Consider the following 25338-nt stretch of genomic DNA (forward strand, 5'->3'; position numbering starts at 1 on the left):
AAACCCCATACGAACAAAGCCCATATATGTTTTCTTCACTACTGTGTTGCCCATCACCGAGCTCAACAAAGAGCAGGTACTTAATAATTATTTGTTAAGTGAATGAATGAACCTATAATGGGAATTCTTTTCACTGCCTTTTCATTGCCTTTCAAGGACTTTGTATTTGCACACAGCAAACAGAGAAGAGATGGCAGCTTCTAAGGCAGCTGATATGAAAAGGGATGCAGGATATTGAAGCGGCTAGACAGACTAGGTGATGAATCTTGACTCTGCTATTTATTAGTTGTGTGTTTTGGATCATTATTTGAATTATAAATCCCATTCCTATCATCAGGGTTTTCCATCATCTGGCCTGAACATAAAGACAGCATTACTTGCTTCATAGGGTTTTTATGGGAGGTAAATGAAATAATGTATAAAAAGCATGTACCACAGAGTCTAGCATTTAGTAGATGCTAGATAAATATTAGTAGCTCTCTTCCTGCTGCGAGGGAACCATGTTAATTCATAGCCATTTAGGTCAGCAAGGGAGTCAATCATTTAAGTTTTTTTTTTTTATCCCTAAATAGTCATTACATATTTACAATTCCAGATTGCTTGATTTACATGTTCCCCTCTTAGCTGTTTCTAAGCAGTTTCAAGCTTTTGCATACCCTTAGAGTTTATCTCATTCTGCTATATAGGTTGAAGATAAATTTTGAAATCATACCAATATAACTCAGCAATCTTTCAGGCTAGTGGATTTAGTTGTGAGTTTTAGCCAGGAAAAATAACAACCATAGTAAAATGTTTTGTAAATCCATACCTGATTGGAGAAAGGATATTAGACGTTAAGCTCTTGATTTTAATATATCTAAGCATTAAGCTACCTTTTGTATTTTGCTTGGTATGCTAATCCACACAGAAAGCATTACAGAAATTATTTCGCGAAGTCCTCTCTAAATAATTCTTTTAACCTTATGAATGCTGAAATGTACAGTCTTGCCAGCCATTCTAGCTACTTAAAGATTCAGAAAACAACATTAGTTTTGCTTTTAGACAAAAATTATTCTAGGCATGACTTGTGTCTAGGGAGTTAAGAAAACGGTGATACTATTTTTGGATTCCTTTATATTGATATATTAAGTTAGTGAAATTAACTTACAGTTTGTTCCTTTTCTTCAAATACATTAAAAAAAATAAGTTGAAAAAATATCTTCTTAGCCATTTCTACAACTGATTATTGCTGCTTGTTAAGTTTGGGCAACTCCTTTTCCAGTGAAAATGTGTGTGGATTTCTGAAGCAATGCACAATCTGCATCAACTGTTTTTTAAGTTTTTGCATGAGACTGACCTTGGTTTGCATAGTAGCTCTAATTCATTAGCTAAGTCATTTTAACCAATGAGTCTCAATTTTTCCACTAGTCAAAAGCAGCCATTACTGTTCATCTAACCAGTTTGTTGTGTGGATGAAATAGTATAGGTAGATCTCTTTATGTGGAGCAGAAGTCTATAAATATTAATCCCTTATCTTTAAGTATTCTTTAACCATTTTCATGCCACTGATGGTTTCATGTCTAGTGATAATACCACTTTACATATGTATCATTTTCCAATTTTGCCAAGCACTCTCACGCAATCCCTTTATCCTCATAACACATCTGAGAGACCCCTTCTGTTTGGAAGATGAAAAAAATTATTAAATTGTAAACTTCTTAGATGTAAAGGACGATGTCTTCTGCTCTTTTCTTTGTTCTTCAGGCCAAGCTTAGCCCAGAACTTGGCATACATTTGGGGCTGTATAAATATTTGTTGCACAGAACTGATTGATGTGAAGAATAGTAACTTGTCCAAGGTCACACTCAAGGTTTTGATGGCAAGATGAGGACAGGGTTCCTTTGACTTTTGGATTTTTCCATTAGACAAGTGGTGAGCAATGTTTGATTTTTTTTTTTCCAACAAGGTCAATTCAGGGAAAATAAAAATGTTTATGTGTCACAAATTCCCAATTAAAATGAAAATAGCTTTATTGAGTCTCAAGGAAAAATATATTCCTTCTACTTAGATTCCTTACTTCTGCAGTACAAAAGTGCCAATGAGAAATATTAGCACTTCTTTTTCACCACTAAAATGTTAATATCTGGGCATATTTGAGAAGGAGCCACCCAGAGGCTGCTTTCCAATCTTTTATCCTTTATATTTGCAGAGCACTTTAGAGTTCTCAAAGTGCTTTCGTAGGCATTATCTAATTACATTTTTGAAACAATCCCAGAAAGAGGTATTATTATGAACCACACTCTACAAGGGTGCAATAAAGTTGCTAGGAGGGGGAATGACTTGCCTAAGGTCACAGAGTAAGTGCATAAATAAGGCATTGCCTCCCATATCCTTTATCCTGAAGACTTGCCCCCTTTGCCTATACTGGGTACTAGGAGTTGGGACAAGATAGATTCCCCAACCCAAAAACAAAACAAAGCATAAAACACAAAAATCTGGGCATTTTTGTCTCAGTTCTGCTCATGAGGCTTTTTTATTAATCTAGCTCAGTACAGGACCCTAAGAATGAACCAATCCCCCCCAAAAAGTTACTTTATTGACATGAAGGTTTTCTGCTCTAAAATCTTTGGGCAGAAAGGCTACAGTGAGAATTATACTATGAGCTACAAACTGAAGTCTGGTCTTTAAGCTGCTCTGCATGACCTAGCTGGATGATTGATGCCATGTCAGAGTTCTGTTCTGGTTTATGGAATGCCAGTGATTTGGTACTGTCTTGACTTAAAATATCTACAAATGATCAGCTTTGTTATAGTCTGCACATATGATGAGGCTTTAGAAATTTCTTTTACTAAATATGCATGTACTGATCCTTCCTTCCCACATTTATACATCTTATTTTTTCATATGCTCATTTGATTTTACTTACTTTCAATTGGAGATTGCAGTAAAGCAAGCATATTTAACCAGGTTGTCCACTGAGGGAAAGTGAATAGAGGTTTTTCCCCCCCAACAATTCCTCTTCAAGGAGTTCTGCAAGCAGTTACATATTTGTATAAAGTGCCAAGCCAGGAAAGTATGAGGCAAGAGTGGGAATGGGGTGGGAGAGGAGGTGGCATGGCTTTCTGATGCTGTTCCTGTCTCTCTTCATTCAGTCTTACCCTCACTGGTCTCCTCTATTTCCCTTCTATGGTTTCTTATTTGTCACCATCACCTCTACATGAGCTAAGAATAAATTTGGAGGGTTTTTTTGTTGTTGTTATTTTTCTTCTTTTGAGTCTACATCTGCTTCCTTTCTCATTTATATTTCACAGTTCAGTGTTGTAAGTGACATCATTTTCCAAATTCATTAAAAATGACAGGGATGTCTGCAGTTGTGATACTGATAAGATCTTTTGTAGGGAGAAGCAACATTTGCAGAAAGTTTTGTTGACCTCAGACAATTTGCCATTCTTGAAGAAATACAGAGCTGTTACATATCTGATTTTCTGCTTTCTGACCCAATAGAAATAATTATTGGCTTGTTTTAGACTTGGTTGTGTTTGCTAGCTGATTGATGAAGTTCACATTTAGTAGACTTGCTGGGTTTTTCTGTTTGTTCTTTGAATAATGCTGCTGAAAGTTAAATTAGACCCTCTACAACAGATACTGTCTCAGTGGATGAGTGGGTACATTTAATCCATGGTAGGGAAAACACCTTCAATTCAGTTCAGTTCAGTCACTCAGTCGTGTCTGACTCTTTGCAACCCCATGAACCGTAACATGCCAGGCCTCCCTGTCCATCACCAATGCCCGGAGTTTACCCAAGCTCATGTCCATTGAGTTGGTGATGCCATCCAACCATCTCATCCTCTGTCATCCCCTTCTCCTCCTGTCCTCAATCTTTCCCAGCATCAGGGTCTTTTCAAATGAGTCAGCTCTTCGCATCAGGTGTCCAAAGCATTAGAGTTTCAGCTTCAGCATCAGTCATTCCAGGGAATACTCAGGACTGATCTCCTTTAGGATAGACTGGTTGAATCTCCGTGCAGTCCAAGGGACTCTCAAGAGTCTTCTCCAACATCACAGTACAAAAGCATCAATGCTTTGGTACTTAGCTTGCTTATAGTCCAACTCTCACATCCATACATGACTACTGGAAAAACCATAGCTTTAACTAGATGGACCTTTGTTGACAAAGTAATGTCTCTGCTTGGGTATATGCAATTTTTTCTTCTTATATTTTCTTACATCTGCATTTCCAGAATATTGTTTTTCAATTTTTAGATAAAGAAAAAGAACATGTGCAAAGATAAATCAATGAGTTCACTGAGTTGGAAATCTTTATAATGTGTAATTTGCAATTACTTTGTCACTTTTTTGATGTTTATTAATTTCCATATTTCCAACACACTAATGACCATATAAACAAAAGTTTGTTCAATGTGTTTTTGTTTAATGAGAATCAAAATTTCAAAAACCCATCCTCATGGCCAGAATTTTCCCAAAAGGTAATTCATATGATTAATGAGAAAAGCTTGTGCTTTCTTTCCTCCATATGGTAATTCAGTTTATTGTCAAAGATAGCATTCAGTCTAATGTTGTTCACATTTAGCAAATATTTAGAAATCACCTAACTGCTCAAAGCACAATACCCTTAACTCTTAAGATATGATCCTTGTAGTTTTACAGTAGTTCCTTAACTGATTTTCTTTCATTTTGTCTCTCTATGCACCTAATCAATCCTCTACGTTGACAATTCCTGTACAAAGCCATTTCTGTTTTCTCATCAAAATTATTTCAGCCTCTTTTCATTCATTTATGGCATAACACTTATTCTTGTGTAATGGCATATGATACCTGTTATCGTTAGACAGCGTATCTGTTACTGATAATGCAGGTGATTAATTACTCATGTATGGCAGATACAGATGTAGTGTGGTTACCCCTACATTCCACACATTTTTAAGATAAGCTATTGAGTATAACAAGCACACAAACAACTGCATAAATCACATATGCAGTTGCATAAATTACATTTCTCAATAAATTTTCACATAGTGAACATGTTCATATAACACCTTTCCAGAGCAACAAAAAAAAAACCTTCCCAGTCCCCAAGTGGGGCCTTTTGCTCCCTCCCAGTCACAAGTGCCCTCACCGAAGTTAACACTAGCCCACTTCTCTTCACCATAGATGAGTTTTGGTTTTGTGGCTGGATTCTTTCACTCAATATTATGTGCGTGAGTACTGGCATTGTTAGTAGTTTATTCATGAGTACTGTTGTTTAATATCACATTTTGTGGATATACTATAATTTATCTATTCATTCTGCTGTTCTTGAAAATTTGCTTTTGCTACTTGTTTGGTTTGCTAGCTTGAGCTGTTAGAAAGAGTGCTGCTGTCTATATTCTAACATATGGCTTGCAGTAACCATTTATATAAGTACATTTTTGTTCATTCATTTATCCCTCCCTTGGGATGTTAAATTGCCAACATGAAATCGAGAGTTGTGTTGTTGTTGTTGTTGTTTTAAGAGAAATGTGTTTCTGAAAATATTTGAGTTTTGAAGGCAAGTAAAGGGAACTTCTTAAGCTGGTCCACTTTCCAGTTACAAACATTGGGACTTTTATGTCTGTTTCAAGTTCTGTATCCCAGAAGATTAATAATAGAGAGTATTAATAATTAACAGATAGTATTAATTTTTAAAATTCAGTTCTCACTTTAAAACAAATAAGCAAACAAAATATTCTATAACATCAAGCAAAAAGAAAAATCACAAAATTTAAAGGTAATATGAATTCTTAAAGAGGGAGTTTCATATGAATTCCTAGAAAGTTTTATAAAAACAACTCATATCAATGGCTAGTAAACTGAAGCTGGATCTTAACAATGATCCAAGAAAGATGGAAATAATTTCTGTATAAAAAATAAAATAAGCATTGAAAACATTTAACATGGTGTCATTGAATTAGCCTTGAAAAAAATCAAGTAAGTGAAATAGAAAACAGATTGGAGCAATTTTATTCCACTAGGAAATGGAGAATAAAAATATACTGTGTAAGTAAGAGAAGTCTGCAGAGAAAAACACAGAACAAAGAAGGATGAATAAATAAGCAAAGATATAATAAATAAAATAAAAAACCTAGAGCTAGAAGAAATAAATTTTCAATATTGGGAACTAAGAGAAATTTAAAAAAAGACCTAGTATGTTCAAAGTAAAATGTACAAATATAAGCTACTACTGAAAGACATTAACAATTTTAACTTTAATTTTCAATACTAAACACAATGAAATAACATAACAAACAAATATGGATTGCACAATTTATTTAAATATCCTCTCCTTAATAAAACACTGGGAGATGTAATCTACAATCTTAAATGTGGAATTCTGCACTTTGAGCTCAACAACAATGTCTTTTTTCTTTTTGTATTTTTTTAGCATTTTGTTCACTTAAAACAAATTCCTGTTTTATCTAAATTGACCATCCTTTAGTCTTATATATAAAAACATACTGTATAGGGTATACCTAAATATGTCTCAGAAATTCAAAAAGACTCATGGAATCACTGATGAACATGAAGAGTTAATTGATTGATTTTTCAAAGTTATAGGTACTGTTTTGTACCAATAATGGAATATCCACTAAGTGTGGCTATTGTTTTTGAGAAGAAACAATTAGGCTTAATTAATCCCATAGACGGCGGAGCCTGGTAGGCTGCAATCCATGGGGTCCCTAGAGTCGGACACGACTGAGCGACTTCCCTTTCACTTTTCACTTTCGTGCATTGGAGAAGGAAATGGCAACCCACTCCAGTGTTCTTGCCTGGAGAATCTCAGGGACGGGAGAGCCTGGTGGGTTGCCGTCTATGGGGTCACACAGAGTCGGACACGACTGAAGTGACTTAGCAGCAGCAGCAGCAAACCACATCATTAAGATAGGAGAAAGACTAATAAGAATAAATTAGAATACAGAACATCAAAATTAAAGGAGAACTAGTACTGAAATCTTAACTGGTATAACTGCTGGATCAGAGTAGGATACAAAAGAAAAACAAGTGACAATTAATGGACTTTAACTTCAAGATGAAATACAGATATGTGGGAAGAGTCAGAAGGTAAGGGAGAAGCAAGAAGCTATAAAAATGTTCAACTCTTTTTTTTGAAGGCAGCATGGAAAAAAGAATGTCCTATATTTCAAAACTTTTAATACATTACAAAATAAGTAATTAGGTAATTAAGAAAACAGTAAAGTAAGAGCATAAAATAGGATTATAGCAGATGACATCTAAATAACAATTAGAATAATAAATTTGAATGGTTTAAAACCTCTATAAAAATCTGAAGGATCTTAAATTGGGTTGATAACATATACTGAAAATATAAAACGGATTTTTTTCTGAACTCTACATATAAACACCCATGGGGACTGCTTCAAGCCCCATGCTGAGGTCCCTAGGTCAATGCCTTCTCTGAGGTCTGCCTTTATCATAAGCTGGGGACCCAAGCACCAGCCTAGGCTAGGCAGACTCTTATTTGCTTTCCATTGTCCTTTCTTTCCAGAGTCAATTTGATCTCCATCATGGACATGCCAGCCTAAGTAGGATTTGTTAGGAACCGTTAAAGGAAGGTCACTATTTCTTGAAATGGACTATTCAAGGAAGGTATAAATCACTCACCTATAGCCAGACATCCTGGAATGTGAAGTTAAGTGGGCCTTAGGAAGTATCACTATGAACAAAGCTAGTGGAGGTGATGGAATTCCAGTTGAGCTATTTCAAATCCTAAAAGATGTTGCTGTGAAAGTGCTGCACTCAGTATGTCAGCAAATTCGGAAAACTCAGCAGTGGCCACAGAACTAGAAAAGATCAGTTTTCATTCCAACCCCAAAGAAAAGAAATGCCAAACTACTTCACAATTCAAACTACTGCACAATTACACTCATCTCACATGCCAGCAAACTAATGCTCAGAATTCTCCAAGCCAGGCTTCAACAGTATGTGAACTGTGAAATTCCAAATGTTCAAGCTGGATTTAGAAAAGGCAGAGGAAACAGAGATCAAATTGCTAACATCCGTTGGATCATCGAAAAAGCAGGAGAGTTACAGAAAAGCATCTACTTCTGCTTTATTGACTACGCCAAAGCCTTTGATTGTTTGAATCACAACAAACTGTTGAAAATTCTTTAAGAGATGGGAACACCAGACCATCTTACCTGCCTCCTGAGAAATCTGTATGCAGGTCAAGAAGCAACAGTTAGAACTGAGGACATGGAACAACAGATTGATTCCAAATAGGAAAAGGAGTACGTCAAGGCTGTATATTGTCACACTGCTTATTTAACTTATATGCAGAGTACATCATGCAAAATGCTGGGCTGCATGAAGCAAAAGCTGGAATCAAGATTGCTGGGAGAAATATCAATAACCTCAGATATGCAGATAATACCACCCTTATGGCAGAAAGTGAAGAAGAACTAAAGAACCTCTTGATGAAAAGTGAAAGAGGAGACTGAAAAAGTTGGCTTAAAACTCAACATTCAAAAGCTAAGATCATGGATCCCAGTCCCACCACTTCATGGCAAATAGATGGGGAAACAATGGAAACAGTGACAGACTTCATTTTTTTGGCCTCCAAAATCACTGTAGATGGTGACTGCAGCCATGAAATTAAAAGATGCTTGCTCCTTGGAAGAAAAGCTATGACCAACCTAGACAGCATATTAAAAAAGCTGAGATATTACTTTGTTGATAGAGGTCCATGTAGCCATGTATAGATGTAAGAGTTGGACTATAAGGAAAGCTGAGTGCTGAAGAATTGATGCTTTAGAACTGTGGTGTTGGAGAAGACTCTCAAAAGTCCCTTGGACAGCAAGGAGATCCAATCTGTTAATCTTAAAGGAAATCAGCCCTGATTATTCATTGGAAGGACTGAAGCTGAAGCTGAAACTCCAATGCTTTGGCCACATGATGCCAAGAACTGACTCATTGGAAAAGACCCTGATGCTGGGAAAGATTGAAGGTGGAAGGAGAAGGGGATGACAGAGGATGAGATGGTTGGATGGCATCACCGACTCAATGGACATGAGTTTGAGCAAACTCTGGGAGTTGGTGATGGGCATGGAAGTCTGGCGTGCTGCAGTCCATGGGGGTCACAAAGAGTCAGAGACAACTGAGGGACTGAACTGAACTGATTCAAGGAAGGATTTTTGCTGGAAAAAGTAAGACAAGATGAAAGCTTTAGCATTGGTAACTTACAAACCAACAACACAGAATTTCTGCAAGTAATTGAAACTATTAGCCTGCTTCAAAACTTTTTGGTTTTTATCACTAGGCAAGAGAAAAGTTAATGAAGACAGTTTGCATGATATCCTTAAATAGCAGATGAAGAAATTTACTGATGGGTACAGATTCTGGCAAAACATGCAGCAGAAACACTCAGAGAGTTTTTTCACAAGCAGCTCCCCAGGTTTCTCCCCAAGAACCAATCTTCTTTTCAGTCTCTTCAGTTTCATCTCCACAGCCATCAATTCCCCTTATGCTTTAGAACAGTTTCTTCACAGATTAAGGAAAAATATAATCACAGGAAATCCTTTGCTATTGCCAATCTAGGCAACATTAGCCAGAATGAGTACAAAGTGTCTTCAGTGACAAATATTAAGTCATGCCAGTTGCTAAAGAACATAGCACTGACTTTGACTATTTTAACAATGATGGAGTAATGAAAGACATCAGGGTTATCATAGGTTTATATCACCCTTCACACAGGCAGTGTGTGTAGATGTGGAGAAGAGTGAGTGAGTTGTTGAATCTCATCAGGCAGAAGCGAACAAATTAAGACAACAAATCACTCAGATGAAATACAAAGAAAAGCACAAGAAAGAAGATTGCAGCAGGTGATGCTAAGGAGACAGATGACATCTGAAAGTTTGGAAACCATGTTTGGCCCTCATATGCCCAGAATTTGTAGCTGAAGGCAGATGCACACTAGCAGATACAGAGGCTTGTGATCCTCCTCCCTCTTACTTTGATTTTCACCCATTCAGTCAAGCCACGTCCAACCCTTCTCCCAGGGAAAGTGTATTTATGCCTTGATCTCAAGCCGTGGGCCCTGCCAATTATGCTTTCACTAATGCCAGACTGAAGTATCCTGGAAGTGGAGCAGGATGAAACTTTGATTAACTCCTACTGGCTCCCACACACACATAAGGGAATACTCAACTTCGAGGAATTCGCCAATACTGACATGTACCCATGGGGGCTCCGGGAACACTCAGACCTCCCAGATTCAACTAAAGAAGAGGAACTCTTCACTCAGCACTGTTTGTTTTTAATTACTTATTCAGACAATATTTTAAAACATATCCTGGGTAGGGGGGCGGAATTGCTTTCTCGGAGCCCTGAACGCTCCCAAGAGGAGAGTCCTTATGCTCAGAACTTGATGGAACTTCATGTGTGTGGGTCCTCACCTTTCATCCCAGTGTGCAGATGTCAAGGCACAACCATGTATCAAATTGTCTAATTCTGATGTGATTCCAGGATATGTGGTTAACTTTAAGCAAAGTAAATGATAAACGTAGTTTTTGTTCTTTAAAATAAATTGGGAATTAGAGAGGAAGCACAAGAAGTCTATAAATGTTCTATAATCATAAATGAAAAACTTACCTCTTGCACTATGGTGCCTTGAAGTTTACTTTTTTCAAAAGAAAATGAGTTAAGCAGCAGATTTCAAAGAACTTTCTTTCTATAATAAGTCAAATTCATCTTTACCAGAAGAAAAGTTTTGATAATTCTAAGAAGACTGATTGGGACAAATCAGATGTGCCTTCTCTTGTCTTTATTGGATGTGACTTTGTGGGATCAAAAGACAGGGCTTTGTTTCAACTTTTTTGCACTAGCCTAGTATTTATTGGCACTTAAAATGAATGCCTTGTAAATAAGGTTGACATGCTAATTACCAGTAAGTAATCATCCAAATAAGTATGTCATCAAATCAATTACTTTACTTTCGGAGGATTACAGTGATTGCTGTGGTGCATTAGCCAATTCATGGTCTGTGTTCTAGAGTCCTAAAGGAAGGTTGCACAGAAGTAACTGATGGCAGAAAGGAGTTATGTAGCAGACTCAGATTTTACGATGACCAGATTTCAAACACAGTGGATTTACTACACATTTAACTCATTTAGCTTTTATGAGAAATCCTAGTGTTAATTTTAGTTGTGGAGGAAAGATATTTAATAAAGTGTTTGAAAATCTTAATGAATAAAGAATCATTTTAAATCTGGGAAAAAAATAAACCTATGGCATACAGGTAAAAAAAAGTACTCAGAATTGATATCTTTAACTTCTTAATCTTTTTTTTTCCTCAAACACAGAGATTGAATCAACATTTTTCAGATTGGAGGAAAATAAAATAACTTTTGATCTGGGTTATAGCTCAACTTAAATTTAGGGAATATTAAACTAAACACAACTTTCCACCTTGAGTTCATGAAATTAAGAGTGAAAGAAATAAGAGAAAAACTGAATGCTTCACTGAAAATCATAGAAAAGTAAGGATAAACATAAAAGGAAGCAAGTTGTCAACCACTATTTTCAGGATATTAGTCAAAGTGGACAAATTTGCATGTAAATTTTTATCATATTACCTGACAAATTGCCTTTACATCACTTTGTAGAGTACAGCTGTGATAACATTGGACAATGTCAGTGTTCATTCTTATGTAGACTTCCAGAATACTTATTGAGGTGGTAACTCAGGAGATTTTAGTGGCACAGTAGGTTAAATGTATGGCATGAGTCAAAGGTACTGATTTTCTTATAATGTTGAGTGTTTAAACTTATTAATGTAGTAGATAATGTTTTCAGAGAAGACTGGTGATGCTCATAGTTGCTATGAATGGAGATTACCAGCATAAGGTTTATACTAGCAAGATTCTAAACATTTTATATTATTATATTAATTTTACAAATATATTTTGAACTTAAGAAATCCAACACGAAGTAGAGTCTTCTGAAAGCTGTGTTTTCCTTAGTTTGTGGCAATTGCAGAAATTCTAGGAATATTCATGAAAATGAATATAATAATATAGGAAATGCAATAGTAAGAAATTCATTTTATGCATCAAGTTCTTAATTAATTTTTTTGAATGATTGTCATGCTCAGTTTCATCAAGTTCAGAGCATAATTTAGGTATTGGAAGCATCACTTCATATCATCATTTGGTTTTAACATCTATTCTAAGTATTTCCCAGGTAACAAATATATTTGACACTGTCATATATACATTTTTTTGCCTAATTGCATATTGACCTGCCATTCCTCCAGTGCTTTAATATGTTCAGATTATATACAATATACAAGTCATATCACTCTACCTAAGCCATACTGAACTATAGAATTCCAAAATACAAGCTATAAAATTTAATACAATATTTTAAAGTGATGATATGCTTTTAGTTGTCACCTAGGGGGTTGGTTTGACAGGCCATTTATCATAGAAAGTTTGAAAGCACAGGTACTTTATTCAATTTACGTTTGATTATGTTCTTTACAGTCAAAATGTCAAGTTAATTATTTTTGTTATGTGTTTTTTTATATATGTTATTTAAATATTTTCACTCCATCTCTGCTAGTAAACATGTATTTAGAGTCACTGTTAACTTTTTCCAATATGTTTAAAAACATTTCATGTACTATATAATCTAGTGAGTTAGATTTAACCTTGAATGCCTTTGTCTTCACATTTTTTCATTAAGGCTGATCAAGGTATATTTGGAGAAGTAAACCATATTTTAAGAGGGTAAATATAATCCTATAAATGTAGTAGGATGCAATGAATTTATAGACAAAAGTAGGAAAAATGTTGCCTTTTGAGAATTAAACTAGTAAGATACACATATAGAGTGTAGTCAGAGGCTTATTGCTGATATTAAGATGGAGAATACTTGAATATTTGCATGAATAAGGAAATAATTTGGATATGTGTTGGGAGTGGAGATATTACAGTGAATAATTGATAGCCAAGACCCCCTGGGAAAGGAGTCAGATATATGTATTTTTAACAAACTCCTCATGCAATTCTTTAGTAAATTTAATTTTATATGGAATTAGAGTCTGATATTTATATTTTGCTTATTTTTTTATTGTTTTCTTGAATCTTTAGAAAATGTCTTGGTTTAGGAAACTTGTCTTCACAGAACTAGATAGCTAATGTCACAGAGCTTTTTCTTCTACCTGTGTGTTTATGTCTAGTATTAAAAAAATTATATATATATATATATATATATATATATATTGTAGCTTGTTTTCTTGGATGCTTTGGCTCCTTCAGCTTTCCCCCGGATGCTTTCCCTTTCTTACTTCTCCTTAATATGGATTTGTATTGTAGAAGGGAGCTCTCATGGGTTAGGTTGAGAGTTCATAGGGGACAAGCTGCTTCAGCCCCTCCAATGATCTCACCAGGTACCCCTGGAGTTCACTCACCTGCTATTGTGGAGGAAGCTGCCTCATTTTTAGCTGTTGTTCTCAAATTGTCCTGCTGCATGTTCCAAAGAATATCTTTTGGCCATTTGGTGTTCTCTCATTTTCAGGTCAAACACCCCTTTGCTTCTATCAGATCTCGCGTCTGTAATATATGTTTCTGTAGTTGTTGGCAATTTGTGTTCCCCTGTGAATATATAGGGCTTTCCTCATAGCTTAGTTGGTAAAGAATCTGCCTGCAATGCGGTAAACTCCGGTTCGATTCCTGGGTCGCGAAGATCCGCTGGAGAAGGGATGGGCTACCCACTCCAGTATTCTTGGGCTTCCCTTGTGGCTCAGCTGGTAAAGAATATATTGGGGTTTCTAGGGATAACTAGTAAAATAGTTTTGTCTTATAAGTTCTCTGTGTGGCTTTGATTTTGCATTTAGTTTGTCCTTTTGTGTGTGGGAATTCAAGATACAAAACTATGCATGATATTCTAAATTTACCTTTGTAAAGAGTTCTGAAGGTGATTCTTGTATACCACTACTTCACATTAGAGTATTTTAGCCTAGCTGCTGCTGCTACTGCTGCTGCTAAGTCGCTTCAGTCGTGTCCAACTCTGTGCGATCCCATAGACGGCAGCCCACCAGGCTCCCCAGTCCCTGGGATTCTCCAGGCAAGAACACTGGAGCCTAGCACCCACCATCAACTAACCTCAGCCTGTGTTTCTTTTGGTTTCAACATACAGGAGTGAAAATTCGAGTAATTATTAGTGGTAAAGGTTTGCTTGTTCTCAAGTTCAATCATGGTCTAATTAGCAATGGGTGGTGACAGAAGCTGATACACATTTTTGTGTAAGACTGAATGCTGAGATCAGTAGAAGAAAAGGAAATGGCTGCTTAACATTTATTATAACTTGCATTCACAGTTTTCTCTGAAATATTAAAACATGTGACTAAAAATATAAAGAATACTTTTTTTCTCATGCTGTCATCTTTGCCTTAACTCATCCTGTGCTCTATCCCTTTGCTGACTGATGCCAGTTTGTATTCACATGTCAATCCTGATCTCTCCTAGGAAATATCCTTGACATCTTCCTTCTCCTCAATCATGAGTTACATGTTTTCTCATTCAGCCGTCACATTTCACTTTTTTGTCTTTCTTCAAATAAGACACTAAACTCCTTAGTATAGGAATTGTACTTTTTCCCTCTGTATCTCTACAATCTAATACAGGATTTTCCATGTAGAAGAAATGAAGAATAATGAATGAATAATTTGGAAAAGACCCTGATTCCGGGAAAGATTGAGGGCAGGAGGAAAAAGGAGTGGGAGAGGTTGAAGATGGTTAGATAGCATCACTGACTCAATGGACATGAGTTTGAATAAACTCTGGAGATAGTGAAGGACAGGGAAGCCTGGCTTGCTGCAGCTAATGGGGTTGCAAAGAGTCAGACATAACTTAGTGACTGAACAGCAATAACTTATGAATGAATGAATGAATATAAATCATAAATAATTTTACCACTTAATATTTATCATTGGTGGTTTAATGGTAGGCTAAATAACATCCCCCCAAAGGTAGCTACTGCCTAATCTCTAGAATCTGCAAATATGTTACCTAGTATGGCAAAAATGCCTTTGGAGATATGATTAAGGATTCTGAGATGGGAAGATGATCCTGGATGATCTGGGTGGGTCCTAAATATAACCACAATGGTCCTTTAAAAAGGAGATGATGGTAAGTAGGAGAAGTAATGACAGAAGGAAGAAATTGGAGTAACATGAGGAAGGAGCCACAACCCAAGAAATGCAGGCAACCTCTAAAAACTAAAACAAACAAAGGAAAAGATTTCTCTCTGAAGACTTTGGGAGAAACATAGAAACATAGCCCCAGATGACTCATTGATTTTAGACTTTGGACCTTCTAGAACTGTAAAAGAATAAATTTCTATTGTTTTATGCCACTGTGGTTTGTGCTGATTCATTACAGAAGCAAGGAGAGACCAATACACTGTTATATTTCTCCTGTTGTTTCTGATCAATAACATATATACTTCTAGTTTACTGAATTAACTAACAATTGTTTGGGCTTCCCTGATGGCTCAGGAGGTAAAGAATCTACCTGCAATGCAGGAAACACAGGTTAGATTCCTGGGTGGGAAGATCCCTGGAGGAGGGCATGGCAACCGCTTCAGTATTCCTCCCTGGAGAATCCCATGGATTGAGTAGCCAGGTGGGCTACTCTCCAAACGGTCACAAAGAGTCAGACGTGACTGCGTGACTAAGCACGCACGCACAACAAACGTTTCATATCATGTGAAGAATATATTCTCATTTTTCCTATGAGTTTTGGTAAGGTTCGTAAAGATAGATTCTAGTCCCATAAATATGATAGTCACTACCAGATTTTTTTTTTCCTTTGAAATGTTTTTGCCGCAAGCAAGCTTTTATCTTCTTCCTCACTGTTACTTTGTATTTTCAACCTCTGACCTTCAGAGACTCAGGCATCTCCCAGTATACATTAGACCACACTGGGCACTTAATCATGTAAACAGTGAAATAAGTCTCACTGCTAATCTTTTATCTAATGGCAGATTTCTTAGCTGTGAGTACTTTGATGGTAATGAAAGGAAATACTTTTTATTATTCTGCAAGACACATTCCAGCTTGAGAATCTCAACCTGCATTGGTTGTAATTGTAATTTTAAAAAACCTTGTCTTTTTTTCTGTTTTGATTGCAGATAGTCTCATTACTTTAGAATACAATGCCACTTCAATTTCACCTTTATCTTTGGCATACGAAATACAAGAAAGAAAATGATGCATCTACTAATATTTTGTCCGTGAGAAGGACATTAGTTTTTCCTTTTTGCTTTTGTTATGTTATAAGCTATGTTGGAGATAATGGATCACAGTGAAGCCATCTTCACTGTGATTCATTATTCTTGACGGGGGCGGGGAGGGGCAACATCCACTCTGCTCTTAGTGACTTGTTTCTAAATGACATGACCTTTTGTCACATGAAAAAGGAAGTTTGTTTCCAAGGCTTGAGAATTACATTTAGCAAGAAGGCAGAAAATGTACTTGTCAGTGAGTAAATTAAGATGACAAAAAAAGAGATGTGGGATTGTTTAGGTTTCATCTCCTTTGTGGGGCTCCCCTGGTGGATCATCAGTAAAGAATCTGCCTTCCAGTGCAGGAGACCTGAGTTCGATCTCTGGGTTGGGAAGATTCTCTAGAGGAGGGCATGGCAACATGCTCTAGTATTCTTGCCTGGGAAATCCCATGGACAGAGGAGCCTGGTGGGCTACAGTCCATGGGATCACGAAGAGTTGGATATGGCTGAGAAACTCGACACACACACACACACACACACGCACGCACACATCTCTTTTGGAGAATTGAGGAGTTGAATGGTTTCTCACATAGTTACATATCCCCAATCCTTTTACCTGTGGAATTACTAGATACCAAAAGCATCTTTGTGGTTTAGAAGATTTCACACTTACAAGAGCAGCCAAATAGAACTGTTAGATTTAAGCCACTAATTCTAGATCCCTGGCTTAACTCTGAAAAAAAGGTTTATATACAAATCTGGTTTATAAATTATCGAGTTTAAATAATTGATAATTGGCAAGGCAATTAAAACAGCTGGATTAGCTCTTATTTTAATATGTTAATCCTCCAAAATTTAAAATGTTTTGATCATTATGCATGATAGACTCAGGTCCTAATGCCATCAATCACTGTTATTTTAGAAAGCTTTAAAATTTTTTATATTATTCATTTTTCAGTTCTATTAATAAGCCTTGTTATTAGCTCCATTTTCCTTTTCACTGTTTTTGCAAAGTTTAAAATATCAGCAGTTATAAGTTATACACTTAGGAGCCCAAAGTGAGTCATTTGCAAATGAATCTTTTCACCATAAAGCTTTAAGTTCAGTTCATTTCAGTTCAGTGGCTCAGTCACGTCCAACTCTTTGTGACCCTATGAACCTCAGCATGCTAGGCCTCCCTGCCCATCACCAACTCCCAGAGTCCACCCAAACCCATGTCCATTGAGTCAATGATGCCATCCAACCATCTCATCCTCTGTCATCCCCTTCTCCTCCTGCCCTCAATCTTTTCCAGCATCAGGGTTTTTTCCAATGAGTCAGCTCTTCACCTCAGGTGGCCAAAGTATTGGAATTTCAACCTCAACATCAGTCCTTCCAATGAACACCCAGGACTGATGATCTCCTTTAGGATGGACTGGTTGGATTTCCTTGCAGTCCTAGGGACTCTCAAGAGTCTTTTCCAACACCAGAGTTTAAAAGTATCAATTCTTCAGGGCTCAGCTTTCTTTATAGTCCAACTCTCACATACATACATGACTACTGGAAAAACCAAAGCCTTGACTAGACAGAGCTTTGTTGGCAAAGTAATGTCTCTGCTTTTTAATATGCTGTCTAGGTTAGTCATAACTTTCCTTCCAAGGAGTAAGCATCTTTAAATTTCATTGCTGCAGCCGCCATCTGCGGTGATTTTGGAGCCCCCCAAAATAAAGTCAGCCACTGTTTCCATGGTTTCCCCATCTATCTGCCATGAAGTGATGGGATTGGATGCCATGATCTTCGTTTTCTGAATGTTGAGCTTTAAGCCAACTTTTTCACTCTCCTCTTTCACTTTCATCAAGAGGCTCTTTAGCTCTAAAAAGACATCTACAATTTAGCTTCTGGAGGATTAAAGTTCAGTGATTTTCTTTAAGAAAAAAAAAATTGATTCTTCCTATAACTGCACCTCATCTTTGGACAATTTCTCACTGTTTTGTTTTCTTTTAGATTATATTCCTGTTGTCAAAGCAATGTCAACAGTCATATACCTCCAGCTCACTATTTCATAGAAGGACCAGGAAAGGGGAAAATTAAATAGCTGGGAAGAACTGACTATAATTTGCAGAAAAGCTACCTATTCACTTACATCTCTTTTGGTGTCTGACTTCATTTTTGTAACCCCTTGGGTTTCAACAAAATTTCTTATTAATAGAAACACTGAGGTGATTATTATGTTAATTAGTCATTATTTTTAAAGAAGAAGTCTGTTCCCCTTAGGATTTCTAGTGTACTCTTCTGAATAGATAAAGTATAATTATGCAGTATTTCTGATGAGAGAAATATATGAGATAGAAACCATGGCCATCCTGATGAGGCTTCCTACAGTTTTACCAAGTTGACCCCTTTATCAGCCCTATTCGATGTATTTGAGAAAGTACACATTCAGCTCCTTATTTACTCTTTAGGATGTTTCATTGTAACACAAAATTAGATCCACCAGTAGCAGGTGAATTTAACAGATTTAACAAGTTTCTAAATCAGTTTGCATTTATACAAATTGAGTCAAAGCAACCCAAATCCTTTCAAGAAAAACTAAAAATAAAGGAAGCATTACTTCCTCCACACTCCCAAAAAAAGGGCATGTAAGATTAGAGGAGAAACAAATCTTTTTACTTAAGCTCATTTATATTGGGGCACTGAAAGTGAGGGATTTTATCTTTGGAGGGCTAATGATCAAATTATTTTTTTCATGTGACTATTCTTTAAGCCTCTCTTAAGATGGAAAGCTGGATGGTAGAGCTGTTAAGGACTTTGGCTTTGGCATTAAACTTTGCCTGATCCAGGCTCCATCATTGCAATTTGGGCAAACTCCCTCATTTATGATCCTTTTTGTTAAAAAATAATGTACCTCATTTGTGTATTGTGAGGATCAAATGATATAGTCCATATAAAGCACCTGGCACACTGGCAAAAAGCAAGCACTCAGTATATTAGATATATTTATTATTCATGATATCACAATTCATGGTCATACACTGCCATTACATATCTGGTATCAGAATGTACAGTCAGTTCAGTTCAGTCACTCAGCAGTGTCCAGCTCTTTATGACTCCATGGACTGCAGCACGCCAGGCTTCCCTGTCCATCACCAACTCCCAGAGCTTACTCAAACTCATGTCCATTGAGTAGGTGATGTCATCAAACCATCTCATCCTCTGTCATCCCCTTCTCCTCCTGCCCTCAATCTTTCCCAGCATCAGGGTCTTCTCCAATGAGTCAGTTCTTTGCATCAGGTGGCCAAAGTATTGGAATTTCAGCTTCAACATCAGTCCTTCCAATGAACACTCAGGACTGGTTTCCTTTAGGATGCACTGGTTGGATCTCCTTACAGTCCAAGGGACTCTCAAGAGTCTTCTCCAACACCACAGTTCAAAAGCATCAATTCTTCGGCAATCACCTTTCTTTATAGTCTAACTCTCACATCCATATATGACTTCTGGAAAAACCATAGCTTGACTAGATGGACCTTTAAAAACGTCTGCTTTTTAATATGCTGTCTAGGCTGGTCATAGCTCTTCTTCCAAGGAGCAAGAGTCTTTTAACTTCATGGCTGCAGTCACCATCTGCAGTGATTTTGGAGCCCAAGAAAATGAAGTCCGTCACTGTTTACATTGTTTCTCCCTCTGTTTGCCATGAAGTGTTGGGCCTGGATGCCATGGTCTTAATTTCCTGAATATTCAGAACAAAAATCCTAATTAGCTAACTCCTGATTCTCTTCTGAGGAGATACAAGTTCATGAAATAGGGAAAAGGGAAAAGCCACTGAATTTTGGCATTATGAAGACAGGTTGAACTAAGGATTCCTTTGAATCATTAGTCCTTCTCACGATTTTAACATATGACTCAATTTACAAAACCCCAACTTAGAAGAAAACGTTTATGGAATTAAACTGTTGTGTGGAAGTGGTACACCTCCTTTGAGAATATGTTGATATTACTTTTTTCTCTTGTTTTAATGGGGATAGTTGTACCAAGTTGTGGAGAAACCTCCATGAAGAATTCAAGTGGTTTATTGTCATGTTTCTGACTCACATTTTGTCTGTTTTTAAAACAGAATTAACTTTTTGTTCATTCTTCCTTTAAAATGAGAAGGCTGATGGTTTGGAAGAAAATTAACAGAGCAGGTTTTCTGAATCAAAGTGCTATATTTCTTTCAGTGTGAACACTCAGATGTGTGTAGGTAACCAGCTGGGTAGTACAATGTCTCTTAATTTTTCTTGCATCATTCCTTGTGTTTTTTATATAATCATTAATATAAAAAGTTCTCACTGATTAAATCATATTTTCTTAAAAATAACTATCATATTTTGATGGTTTTTTCCTTTGGAAAAATGTTAATAATATCTGGGTAAGAGGGTCTGAAGATTACACAATTCCAAAAAATGCATTTAATGTAGTTTATAAACTAAAAGAACAAAGAAAGAAACATATAAAATTCTTTTGGAGCTAAATTTTTAAAGTAACTTGAATTGCTTTGTGAATTACTCTGGTTAACATAATTTCATAAAGTAAAAGATTTGTACTTTTTCACCATCTGTTTTCAGTAGGACTTGATACTGACATTTTTGACTCTCATTTAAGAATCTTTCCATGGTCTAGTGAAATATACCAAGTCATACATATATACACATTCTGAAAAATTCTCAGAGCTCATGAATTTAATCTTTTACACCTAAATTTCACTTCCTTCAACATTTTCTATGTTCTTGATATTACTACCATTTTGACTATTATTTTTTCCTTATTTAATCCTCACAGTAAAATTTGTGCTAGACATTATTCTCATTTAGAAGATGAGATCAATAAAACTCCGACTAGTAGATAATTTGCCTAAAGTTATATAGCTACTAACTGATGGAGCCAGGCTTCAAACCTTCTAATTATAGTGCAACTTGGTTGCACTGAGTGATATTTAGTTTTGTGACATTTAGTTCATAGTGGTATCTGTGGTTCTGCATGTTGAGAATACTATTAGTCATGGAAGAGAAGGACAAGACATACAGAACTTCTATCCTCTTGATCTAAAGTATGATGTAGATGATGTAACATAGAGATCTCAGACAGTTTTCATGGAGGCATTGAAAACATTTTCATATAGGAGATGGCAACTGGGGTGAGTCTTGACAAATGAGTGTTTACCAGTAACTTGATAGTTATAGAAAAATTGTCCAAGGCATGAAAAAGTAATGTCCATTATGCTTTGAATGAGTACCACAATGATTTTTTAAAGTGTGTGAAGTTCATAAAGTACATAACAAATGCTCAATAAATGTTTAGTTATTATTTTCACTTTGAAATAAAACACCAAAAAATAAAGCCACCAAAAAAGAAATAGATGTTTGAAAAGCTCAGTTTTCTGTTTCATACAGCCTAACCATCTTAACAGTGATTCTGAAAATAATTTAAAAACAATAATAAGAAACAGTAAGATACATATATGAACACAGTTTTGAAGGATTCTAAGCATTTATATAAAAATTCATTGCTAAAATACAACTACTTTCTGGCATAGTCATCCTGAGTTACCACACATTTTTTATTTTTTTATTACCAAACTGATTGGAATTAATTTTGTTTGCTCTTTTTTCAGTTCCCAAGCATCAACATAATTGATACTGTGTTTCTGCTTCAGTTGATTAGTTTTTCTGTTTATATGCAATTTGGGGTTTGAAGGGAAGCAATGATAAGCAGATTGAATGTCAGTAAGTTTATCAACATACAACTTTCCTGTCTAAATTGAATGTGGAATGTAAAAAATCATTAACACTCACCTTTGAAACCTACAAATAGACAGTTCAGAAAAAATGTCTAATGAGACAGCAGCAGAATTCTCTAAATACAACTTTAACCATTACAGTCTTTATTAAAATAAACAAACCAGCTGACACATTTTTCTTTGAAACTATTCAAGTAAGGACAGGTATACTATACCTGCAAAATCCTGATCACAAGAAGTATGTGGAATTCTTATTTCCTAGTGAGGTGTTTTGTTTTGTTATCATCTCTCACTCTTTTAATTCTTTGTTGTACAGCCTTCCCCAATGTTTCCTTCTATTTTTATCACTCATCCCCAAAACACTTGAAGCACATATCATGCCCATATATCCATCTTCTATGTGGTTATTTTTGGTGACTCCAAAAATCCACATTACTGACTATTCAAAGGTTTTCATCTCTCATGTACTTTATCTCCTAAACTCTAATGAAATTTTTCAGCATTTCATATCTGCAACCCACTATCTTTCAGCTCATTGTCAAACAACAAATCAAAACAAAGAAAACCCAAACCAAACCCTACCACTTTCAAGACTTGAACCTTGAGTTTTCTTTCTAAGGAATTCAACATGGTGATTATATTAATACTTGCCCTTCATATTGCCTATTTCCCTTTATTTGTAAAATATTGTACAGTCGTAGCTGTTGAGTAATGCTATAAAAAACTGATTTAAATATGTTAAAAGACTTCACTATGGGAAAAGGGAATAATAGAAATCTCTGTATCATCCACTCAACTTTGCTATGAACCCTATGATAACTTCCCTAAAAAAATAAGGATGACTTTATATGGTCTAACCTTATACAAGCTCTTTAAAAATGGCTCAGAAATTCCTGTGTGCACACACCTATAGCCTCTTAACAGTCTGTTACAGTTTTTTTTTTTTTTTTCCCAAATTATCTCAAGATCCTAAACTATTTCATTAATCCATAGAAAACATTGTGCATTGAGTCACTGAAAGTCTTAAGACCAGCTGGCAATGTTTCCTCAAACCTCGCTTTTCTTCATCTTTCCATGCTTCTTTCTTCTTCCTCTTTCCCTTCTTGTTCTTTAGTTGCCAAGTTGTGTTTGACTCTTTGAAACCCCATGGACTGTAGCCTACCAGGTTCCTACGTCCATGGGATTTCCCTGGCAAGAATATTGGAGTGAGTTGCCATTTCCTCCTCCAGGGAATCTTCCTGACCCAGGGATCAAACCTGCATCTCCTGCATTAGCAGGTGGATTCTTTACTGCTGAGGCACTAGAGAAGTCCAATCTTTCCCTTAGTGATCTTAATAATTCTCCCTCAGAACAAAATGATCAACATATTTATATCTCAAACTGTCTTGTCCTCTAGGATGTCTGAGATCCAGAGTAAACTCAGTTGGATAGATCACGTGAAACTTTACATTTTTAAAATACATATATATATATATATATATTTGATATCAGTTCAGTTCAGTCGCTCAGTCATGTCCGACTCTTTGTGACTCCATGAATCGCAGCACGCCAGTTCTCCCTGTCCATCACCATCTCCAGGGTTTCACTCAAACTCACGTCCATCGAGTCGGTGATGCCATCCAGCCATCTATCCTTTGTCGTCCCCTTTTCCTCCTGCCGCCAAACCCTCCCAGATTCAGAGTCTTTTCCAATGAGTCAACTTTTCACATGAGGTGGCCAAAGTACTGGAGCTTCAGCTTTAGCATCATTCCTTCCAAAGAAATCCCAGGGCTGATCTTCAGATTGGACTGGTTGGATCTCCTTGCAGTCCAAGAGATTGCTAGGGACTCTCAAGAGTCTTCTCCAACACTACAGTTCAAAAGCATCAATTCTTCTTTGCTCAGCCTTCTTCATAGTCCAACTCTCGCATCCATACCTGACCACTGGAAAAACCATAGCCTTGACTAGACGGACCTTTGTTGGCAAAGTAATGTCTCTGCTTTTCAATATGCTGTCTAGGTTGGTCATAACTTTCCTTCCAAGGAGTAAGCGTCTTTTAATTTCATGGCTTCAATCACCATCTGCAGTGATTTTGGAGCCCAGAAAAATGAAGTCTGACACTGTTTCCACTGTTTCCCCATCTACTTCCCATGAAGTAATGGGACCAGATGCCATGATCTTCGTTTTCTGAATGTTGACCTTTAAGCCAAATTTTTCACTCTCCTCTTTCACTTTCATCAAGATGCTTTTTAGTTCCTCTTCACTTTCTGTCATAAGGGTGGTATCATTTGCATAGCTGAAGTTATTGATAGTTCTCCCAGCAATCTTGATTCCAGCTTGTGCTTCTTCTAGCCTAGCGTTTCTCATGATGTACTTTGCATATAAGTTAAATAAGCAGGGTGACAATATACAGCTTTGACATACTCCCACTTCTAAAGTTTTTATCAAATTTGTTAGCAATATTGCCTCTGTTTTATGTTTCATTTTTTTGATTGCAAGGCATGTGGAATCTTAAAGTTCCCCAACTAGGGATCAAACCTGCACTCCCTGCATTGGAAGGTGAAGAGTGACCCACTAGACTGCCAGGGAAGTCCCAAAATTTACAGTTTTTAAGTGCCTCTATCACCATCCTCCCCAACCCTGCTCCTTCTCCTGCCTTATTTACCTCACCTACTGCAGGCAGGAATCCCTCAGAAGAAATGGAGTAGCCATTATGGTCAACAAAGGAGTTCGAAATGCAGTACTTGGATGCAATCTCAAAAATGACAGAATGATCTCTGTTCATTTCCAAGTCAAACCATTCAATATCACAGTAATCCAAGTCTATGCCCCAACCAGTAATGCTGAAGAAGCTGAAGTTGAACGGTTCTATGAAGACCTACAAGACCTTTTAGAACTAACACCCAAAAAAGATGTCCTTTTCATTATAGGGGACTGGAATGCAAAAGTAGGAAGTCAAGAAACACCTGGAATAACAGGCAAGTTTGGCCTTGGAGTATGGAATGCAGCAGGGCAAAGACTAATAGAGTTTTGCCAAGAAAATGCACTGGTCATACCAAACATCCTCTTCCAACAACACAAGAGAAGACTCTGCACATGGACATCACCAGATGGTCAACACCAAATCAGATTGATTATATTCTTTGCAGCCAAAGATGGATAAGCTCTATACAGTCAACAAAAAAAAGACCAAACAAGACCAAAAAACTATGGCTCAGATCATGAACTCCTTATTGCCAAATTCAGACTGAAATTGAAGAAAGTAGGGAAAACCACTAGACCATTCAGATATGACCTAAATCAAATCCCTTATGATTATACAGTGGAAGTGAGAAATAGATTTAAGGG

General features: G+C 36.6%; 1 pseudogene; it reads left to right on the forward strand.

Annotated features, from left to right (window-relative positions):
• The first annotated feature begins 7055 nt into the window (after positions 1-7055).
• LOC112445903 (BRISC complex subunit Abraxas 2-like) lies at positions 7056-10575 on the forward strand (annotated as a pseudogene).
• Positions 10576-25338: the final 14763 nt, after the last annotated feature.

This window comes from Bos taurus, chromosome 3 (genome assembly GCF_002263795.3).
Source record: "Bos taurus isolate L1 Dominette 01449 registration number 42190680 breed Hereford chromosome 3, ARS-UCD2.0, whole genome shotgun sequence".
NCBI lineage: Eukaryota > Metazoa > Chordata > Mammalia > Artiodactyla > Bovidae > Bos > Bos taurus.